Here is a 6,786-nt window from a genome sequence, read left to right as displayed (position 1 = left end):
TTTGTTTTTGGCTGTTTTGTCTTGAGTATGGGTCATAGCATCATGATTCAGAGGGGCTGATGAGTCCTTCCCCTGGGGCTCATTTCCCATGCCATGCCATTAGCTCCCTGACCTAGCCAGTCTCTTGGGCTCTTCAGGCTCAAGATTTCTCTTTTCAAGATGACAGAACAGAATCTAGCTGTCCTTTCTGCGGGACATAAAAACACTCTAAAGAATTTTCAGAAATTTTTTTAATGTGTATTCGCATTAAATCCAAACAAGGATTTAATACTAGGCACTCCATGCTTCCAAAATGACTGGGATGGAAGACTGTGGGTGCTCAGAAGAGCAGAACTGACTCAACAGACAAAGCGCGTCTGTCAGGAGGGCTGTTCCTGGAGCCCCTGGGCTCCCCATCTGCTCTCTGGCAACCTAGGATCAGGAAGCTTCTTTGTGACACTTGCCTTTCTCCCCAGGACTCTCCCCAGGAGGCAAAGCCTGGCATTGAATCTATTGCAAAGTGTCCCTTCCCTCTTCACCAAGGAACACAACCCAGCTTCAGGGAACCTTTCGGGATGTCCCTCCATATGTACTGCACACAAAAACTGTCTTATTGGTAAGGTCAGAAGTCTCTGTGTTCTCCAAACACCTCCCCAGCTGATTCAAAGCCCCTAGCCAGCTCCACAAGACTGAAAGGCCACTGAGGATCCCGAATGGGGTGCCAGAAGCCCCAGGTTCTCACCTTACATCTGTCTGCTTGTAGGCTTAGGTAAGTGTCTGGGCCTTCAGGAGATTCAGCTACACCACATTGTATACTGAACACACCGTCCTTGGTCATAAAGTCTTGGGAGATGAAGGACAGTTTGGATCAAGGACAGGCTCAACTCAGGGTGAGATTCATGGCCAGCTGGCAAGGCAGGTGTACAGGGCTGTGAAGCAGAACCCCCAGTTCCTGAAACTGCCCTACAGTTCTGCTCCTACTAGCAACCAGAGCAAGCCTAAGGCACCAAGGTGGCTTCCTGGAAAAGGGTGATGGAGGTAAGGAGAGGATTCAAAGGCAAGTGGAACTAAAAGGGGTTCACACGTCACAAAACTCATTTGTTTTGATGGAGGAGGGGATAATCTTTCCTCTTGTGTTAGCTAATGGCAATAGTTATTGAAAAGACCAAGAAGGCCAGGTGGTGGGTGGGGGCAGGCAGGAGGTACAAATTTATGCACCTGGTGGTGGTAGTGCTGGGGTGTGTGTGTGTGTGTGTCCTGATTTGTGGCTATGGCGATTCTTATCTAAACCTAAGTGCTGTCCTTATAGACTAGTTCCTGCTGACTCACTGGATGTGGTAAGGTGATAGTGACTGAGCCCTGAGTCCATCCATGTCCACCATGCTTACACTGCATCATTCTGAAAGTCTGGGAAGGTTTATATTCTTAGACTGGGACTCGGGCAGCAAGGTCATCCCCTTTCTGCCATCTTTGTCAGTACTGCCAGCTCAGTGGGCGGTAATGAAACAGTCAGGCTTGAGGGCCAGCTCTGCCTCTTAGTAGGCCCATGACCTTGTTTGACTTGTTTAAGCTCACTGGGCTTTGCTGTTTCTGTTCCTGGGTGGTTGGTTTCGGTGCCCTAGGGTCCTGATGAGGGCTACATGAAGTATTGCTTAAATGGAATTAGTTGGCCCAGAGTTAATGCTCGGTAAATGTTAGCAAGCAATAAGTTGACCCTTCCACAGGACTCCTTAGACCATCTTTTAAAATTTATTTCTAATTATATGTACTTGTGTGTACCTGCGTATGGATATGTGATCATGAGTTTGAGGTCCCATGGAGGCCAGAAGAGGGAGATGGATCTCCTAGGGTGACAAACAGTTGTGAGATGCCCAACATGGATGCTTGGATCTGAACTCAGGAACTCTGGAAGGGCAGCAAGTGCTCTTAACCTCTGAGCCATCTCCCTGGGCTTCTCTTCTCCCCCAAGACCACCTTATTTCTCAAATCACTCCTGAGACTTGGCCTTCCGATGTCTGGATCATCTGGAAGTGGAGGGCAGAGAGCTGGCCTGGCTCAGTAGGCAGCAGCGCACCTGGAGGCCTGGGAGGGAGAGAGGGATGGAAGTTGGAGTTGAAGGCAAAGCTAGCTCTTTTTGATGCTCTTCCTGAGTTGGTCTTCCTGAGTTGCTGAGCATGGCTCAGAATTAGGAGACCCAGAGAAACAGCACATCCTGCTTTTGATAGTGGAAGGCAAGATAGAGGAGCATGGGCAGGAGAGAACTGTTCTCTTTCCCACCAGACAAGGTATGCTACCATGGAGGGGACCTGCCTCACAGACCAGCGTTCTCACCAGCCCTCCTGTCCCTCCTTGGCCCAAATCAAGGGTGTAATTTTGTTGTTGTTGTTCATGGAAAGGATAGAAACGATGGCTGCCAATGGCTGCAGTTTAAGGAATAGTGGACCCTCCCTTCCTTGCATCTCTCCTCATTCCTGTCCCCAAGTTGAATGGGTGGCAAGAATGGACCAGTAGAGACTCGTCAGCACCATCTCAGGTAAGCCGATGGCTTGACGATGGCACTGGATAATCCTGAGGGCTGATGTGGTTCTCATCGTCTTACAAGGGAATGTATGAACCACATGTCTGCACTGTCACAATAACCCTGTGACGCTATGCTGCTGTTATGATGGCCTTCCAGGTGCTGAACCCGAGGCTCAGAGAGGTCAGGGTGCTGTTGATGGTCGCTATGACAGATCCAGTTTAAATGAGATGTTCTGGCTCCAGGTAGCCAAATTCTCTCCATTCCCTTGAATGGTTCTTTGTCCTATGCTGTGAAATTAGTGTCCAAAGAGTCACGTTCCTCAATACCTGCTATGTATGCTCTGTATGTTCCAGCCATATGTATCTCCAGCATCCTCAGGCCGTTTCTTCTACTACTACTACTTTTTCTTTTTCTTCTTCTTCCTCTTCCTCCTCTTCCTCTTCTTCCTCCTCCTCATGGTTGTTGTCATTCTTCTTTTCTTTGGCTTTTCAAGACAGGGTTTCTCTGTGTAGCCTTGGCTGTCCTAGAGCTCACTCTATAGACCAGGCTGGCCTCAAACTCAAAGAGATCCATCTGCCTCTGCCTCCCAAGTGCTGGAATTAAAGGCGTGAGCCACCACTACCTGGATCAAGCTTCATTTTTTTTTTAAATTCTTGGCTATATACATAGTACAGTCTTAAAAAAAACTGTACTATTAACAATTTGTTTTATGTATATGTACATTTATCTTATGTATATGACTATATATTTATCTTATATATATGACTATGCTGTCTTCATGCACTCCAGAAGAGGGTATTGGATCCCATTACAGATGGTTATAAGCCGCTATGTGATTGCTGGAAGTTGAACTCAGGACCTTTGGAATAGGAGTTATTGCTCTTAACTGCTGAGCCATCTCTCCAGGCTCTCAAAATTCATTCTTAAGAGTTCATGCTTGGATATCCAAAAAGCTAACCCTTCAGTTTTCTGCATCTCTTCCATATACTCCAGAGCTAGCTTAGAGCCACATCTGGGTGAGGTTTTGCCTTTTGGGTTATAAATGAAATGAAGTAAGAGTGCAGGTCTAGGATGGAGCAGTGTATGGAGAAAGGCTAGGTGCTGCTTTAGGTTTCCATGGCAACAGCCTCCTCGCTGCCTCTGCCTGCTGCCTGAGAGCTCGAGTGGCAAGGTGGGAGAGGTAAACTATTCTCTCCTCCCCTCCCACACCTGCCCTGCAGGCCAGAGCCAGATGGAGATGAAACCCTGAACTGACCAGATTGCTGAGTGGAACTCTCACAACCTTCCAAGCTTACGTTGGGACCTCATACCTGAGGGTCTTCCCATCACTAGGCTAACAGCAATCCTCTCTCCAAATCCTAAAGGCTATAAATTCCCTGAGGAAAATGCCATATTTGAACCTCTGGGGTCTTCATGGGTCTTGGCGTGAGAAGATGTTTGACAAAGTAGATTCATCCTGTATATGTTTTTAATTTTCTGTATATGAGTGTTTTGCTTGCATATATATCTGTGCACCACAAGTGTCTAGAGATTATGGAGGCCAGAAGAGGCTCTCCAGACCCCCTGGAACTTGAATTACAGATGCTTGTGAGCCTCTAGGAGAACAGCAAGCACTCTTAACCCGGAAACCATCTCTCCAGCCCCAGATCTATCTTGTTGGATGCGTTGATGGGCAAACCAGTGACCTGTCCCACTCTCTAGCCAGAGTTTATTTTAACTTCTTGAAAATGCTCTATTCAATCTCCCCCATGGGTCTTTATCAATATGGTCCCCTCTGCCCACCCTTCCTCACTGCTTGGTGCTAACTCCTACACCTTCACATCTCGGCTTGGAGGTCACCTTGTCAAAAGTCAAAAATATTTTCCCTTTAAAATGAACCAGCAAGGCTCTAGGAAGATGTCTCAGCAGGTAGTTCACATTGCCAGGAACTCCTGCTTCAGGGGATCTGATGCTTTCTCCCGGCCTACGGACACTTGAACTTCTGTGCACAGTATGCCCCGTGTAATTTTTAAAAAATCATTAAAATGAATAAATAAAAGACACCAAGAGATGGAAAGACAAGCAATAGAATTGTGGAAGACATCCCAGATAGAGGGGTTTGAGCAGAAGGCTCTAAGATGACCTCTTCACCTCATCTGTTCTCTCATAGCAAAGCTGTAGCTGAGTGGATGCCTCAGATCTGACGTGGACCTTCCCTGGAGAGCTGCCTCAGGTGGGAAATGTCTCCTAGGTCTTTGTGTGTGTGTGTGTGTGTGTGTGTGTGTGTGTGTGTGTGTGTGTGTGTGGTCGGGCAGAGTGGGGTGGGGTGGCAACTTCCAGTACCTTCTGCTTTGACATGGGCTCCCCCAAGTGGCCATTGTCAGAACTGTAGCTCCTGCCCAAGCAGACCTGAAGCTAGAGATGGATCTCATGGCTGTTCCTCTTCCCCTGAGGATGCCATGCTGTCAGGCTGCTGTTCAGGCTTACGATGGACACGCTTTGCATTCAGTGTCAACTATGATAGATTAGCGGCTTAGCTTGGGTAGACAGTAAAACCCAAGACACCTCATTAGAATGAGAGGGACGCAGAAGGTGCGGAGGGCACTGTGGGCTTTTGTTAAACACTAACTCCAGAGAGTAGGGATGAGAACTTTTATGTTTTCCTTCTTTTCTCAAGGCGAATCTCACTGTGTCTTCAACCCCTGCTATTTAAAAGAATATTTTTTTACTTATTCTTTGAAAACTTTGCATATGTATAGACTACATCTTGATCCTATTCATCCCAAATTCCCTTCAGCTCGCTCTAAGACCCTTAAAACCTTCCTTCTTTGCTTTCATATCCTCTTTTAAAAAGCCCTATAACTGCCTACTGCATATGCTTGGACATGGGGCTGCTCACCAGAGCATGGGTGGCCTGCCGGTGGTACATCCCTCAGAAAAGATGACTTCTCCTCCTCCAGGAGCCAATCATTGCCAAGAGCTCCTTAGCTAGAGGTGAGCCCTGCCATACCAGAATGTTTATTGTCTTGACTTTGTGCAGGTAATATGGAGTAACCATAGCTGTTGTGTGTTGGTGGATACACTGGCCATCTCTCATCCAGGGGAGCTCCCTTCCCATCCTCTCACTCTTATTTTTTTTCCATTCCATCTTCTACAGTGTTTCCTGAACCTTGAGAGGTGGGCTACCTGATATAAATGGCCCATTTAGGGCTCAGTGGTCAGCAGCCCCTTAGTCTCAACACTGGCTGCACTACCTGCTGCCCACTACAAAAAGAAGCTCCTTCCACCAAGGTTCAGAGCAGCACTGATCTATGGTCTACAGCTACTTTTGTTAGCTCAGTTCCCAGACCACCTCATCTGTTCTCCTTTATCCTTCATCCCCCTCTCCCACTTCCCAGCTCCTGAGATGACAGCCCTGCACCCCCAGGGACTTCACATCCACATCTCCCGTTACAGACTTTACATGCCGCTTCCCACGTTCCAGTCATTGCTCTGTAGGGCCCTCAAATCTCAACTCTCTAGACTCCAACAGCGCTGCGGAGCGTGGCGGTTGCTGTCACCATCTTCATGTGACAGACAAGGAAATGAAGGCATGGAGACCTCTGGTGCCTTACTCAAGATCACTGGGTATGGAGTAATTGTCAGAGCTGAGCTCTGGTGTCATAGAACCTACAGAGTGCACCCCGATTCCTCAGCCTCCTCACCTCCCGGAGTTCCTGGAGCGGCCCCTTGGAGCAGCTGTTTCTCCCCAATGGTGGCCTGTGGTGAACATCAGTCCTTTTCACTCTTCCTTACAGTTCCCAGGCTCTTCCTTGGTCCCCATCTTGGGTTATGGTACCTCACCTTGGGACAGTTATCTACTGTCCCTCAGTCGCTGGCTTCTACCCTGACCCCTCTCTTCTCTCTTCTCTCCTTCAGTGATCTAGTTCTTTGCCTTTGAGAGCTGCTCATGCTGATAGCTTTTGTCTTGTGCTGATGTCTCCAGGTTGTCTTCTGGATCTGCACCCATTGTCTTAACTTGTCCAGCCAAACTAGTGCTGTCACCCCTCCTCCCTATCTTTCCAGCCAACGACTGAAATCCCATTTTGGTTTTTTGTTTGTTTGTTTTGTTTTGTTTTGTTTTCAGTTTCTTGAGCTAAAACCCTCAGGATTATCCTGACTTCTCTCCATCTTTCATCTTCCCCATCCCGTCAGCTAGGAACTCTTACAGGCTCCGTGTTCAAAATGTCTAGCTGCTCTGCACCACCCTCCTGCAGCCAGCCCTGCCCAGATTCCCACTGTCTGGACCCCGAGGGTCCTCTTTTTGC

General features: G+C 47.9%; 1 protein-coding gene across 1 annotated transcript in view; it reads left to right on the top strand.

Annotated features, from left to right (window-relative positions):
- Positions 1 to 6,786, top strand: part of Tmem63c (transmembrane protein 63C) — a 64,471-nt gene that overhangs the window by 19,646 nt on the left and 38,039 nt on the right. Inside the window, exon 3 of the mRNA XM_028771924.1 lies at positions 4,650 to 4,712. The gene's annotated coding sequence lies outside the window, so the exon portion shown is untranslated. The remainder of the gene's footprint in view (positions 1 to 4,649; positions 4,713 to 6,786) is intronic.

This window comes from Grammomys surdaster, unplaced genomic scaffold (assembly GCF_004785775.1).
Source record: "Grammomys surdaster isolate TR1022 unplaced genomic scaffold, NIH_TR_1.0 210, whole genome shotgun sequence".
NCBI lineage: Eukaryota > Metazoa > Chordata > Mammalia > Rodentia > Muridae > Grammomys > Grammomys surdaster.
The sequence above is the reverse complement of the archived record's forward strand: the minus strand, read 5'-3'. Positions and strand labels throughout refer to the sequence as shown.